This window comes from Echinops telfairi, unplaced genomic scaffold (genome assembly GCF_000313985.2).
Source record: "Echinops telfairi isolate 266 unplaced genomic scaffold, ASM31398v2 ScPeMD7_7459;HRSCAF=8497, whole genome shotgun sequence".
NCBI classification, from domain to species: Eukaryota; Metazoa; Chordata; class Mammalia; order Afrosoricida; family Tenrecidae; genus Echinops; species Echinops telfairi.
The window spans coordinates 1,656,741-1,658,611 of NW_022111359.1; the positions used below are offsets into that span (position 1 = coordinate 1,656,741).

Consider the following 1,871-nt stretch of genomic DNA (forward strand, 5'->3'; position numbering starts at 1 on the left):
AGGGTTGAACTACCCACCCCACAGAGACCCCAATATGACAGGGTAGAACTTCCCACCCCACAGAGACCCCATATGACAGGGTAGAACTACCTACCCTATAGACTCTGTAGTATAGAGCTTCCTCCACCACTTGTCCATCGGTTTGTCACACGGTGGTGGCGTGTGTGTGTGTGGCCGTGGTGCTGGAAGCTAAGTCACTGGTATTACAAACGCCAGCAGGGTCACCCAACGTGAACTGGGCTGTCCACTTCTGTGGGATCAGCCGCTGAAAATCCTCCCAGAGGCAGAACACTGTCAGCGATGGTGCCAGAAATGAGCCCCCTCGGCTTGGGAGGCACTCAACATAGGTAGGCAGCGAAAAAGAGGAAATCCCTCGGCAAGATGGGCGGACACAGTGGCTGCAGCCAGGGGCTCGGGCACAGGAACCACTGTGAGGGGCACAGGGCTGGGCAGTGTTGCGTTCTGTGGTGCACGGGGTCGCTATCGGTCGGAACCGACTGCACAGCACCCAACGACAACACAAGGCCGCCCAGACTGTCATCCCGACGGAAGCAGAGCGCCATCTTTCTCCTGAAGAGCTGCTAATGAGGTTGGAACGTGCGTGAGCCCTGAGCCTGGCTTAACCGCAGCACAGCCGGCGCTGTTCAGCGTGCTCCTTGTGAGTGCTGTGGGCTGGGCACTGTGTTTGGCAGACAAATGCTGCCCACAGCTGCGGTGTTTCAGCCCAGCTCCCGTCACAAGTCGCTAACAAGCCAGGAAGTCTCAGAACTTTGGGTCTGAAACCCCAGCTGTCACAGGCCCTACTTGGGGTGGGGGTGGGAGCATGGACTCCATAGCGGCCCCATGTGGTGGCTTAGAAACCTCCAATCAGCTTCCTTGTAAATAGCCGGGCCTCTCTCCCCAAGACGCCTGGTGACACCGTGAGCATGCGTTTGGGCTGCTAAACACAAGGGCAACGGTTGGAAACCAGCAGCAGCTCCGCTAGAGAATGATGATGTCGTCTGTCTGCTCCGGTAAAGAGTGGCAGCCTCCGAAACCCACAGGGATGGCTCTACGCTGCCCTATCGGTTCGCTGTGAGTCAGCATTGACAGACGGCAGCGTTTAGTTTTGGGTCTGATCTCCTTATGAGCCCGTGGGTGGGATTCGAACAGGGAACCTTTTGGATAGCAACCCAGCCCTTAGCCATCCCCCAACCGTGACTCAGAATTTCTAACCAGAAGCCCCAGCCGTCCTGAGTCTCCCGCCTCCTGTCTGGGCGCCAAGAATCTGAAACCAGAGGGCTAAAAATGGAGGGCCCGGGCATAACTCGCGGACAGGGGCAGGACTGCGACCGGTCTCTTCTCTGGGGCTTCCCTTGAGCACTGAGGGGGACGCAGGGCTGGCGCCTGCCCAGCACCCATCACGCCCTACCTATCCTTGCCGCCTTGCCCTGCGTCCTGCCTGGGGTCCGGGAATCTGGGCTTTTAACTTGGGCAGGAAGACCCTAACGGTGGGGCGGCCTGAGGTTTGGGGGTGTCTGAGGGCTGAACCTAGGCTGAACCCAGGTCCTGTGCTCTGCCCTCGCCCCCTGTGCCCACCCGCAGATGCACAGCCCCGGGGCCGGATCCTGGGGGGCCGCGAGGCCGCGTCCCACGCGCGGCCCTACATGGCGTCGGTGCAGGTGAATGGCAGGCACCTGTGTGGCGGCTTCCTGGTGTCCGAGCAGTGGGTGCTGAGCGCCGCGCACTGTCTAGAGGATGCGTGAGTGCCGGGGGCCGGGGCTGGGCGGGGTGGGGGCGGCGCTGGGTGGGGAGGGGGCTGTAGTCAGACCCTGGGTCCTGTCTGCTCGCAGAGAAGGCGGGAAGGTGCAGGTGCTCCTGGGCGCACACTC

At 61.1% G+C, this 1,871-nt stretch overlaps 1 long non-coding RNA gene across 1 annotated transcript; it reads left to right on the top strand.

The window, feature by feature from the left end:
• Window positions 1-6: 6 nt before the first annotated feature.
• Window positions 7-1,871, top strand: LOC123522788. Its single transcript, XR_006681000.1, has 3 exons — window positions 7-347; window positions 1,585-1,741; window positions 1,833-1,871. It is a non-coding gene; the product is annotated as an uncharacterized LOC123522788 (long non-coding RNA).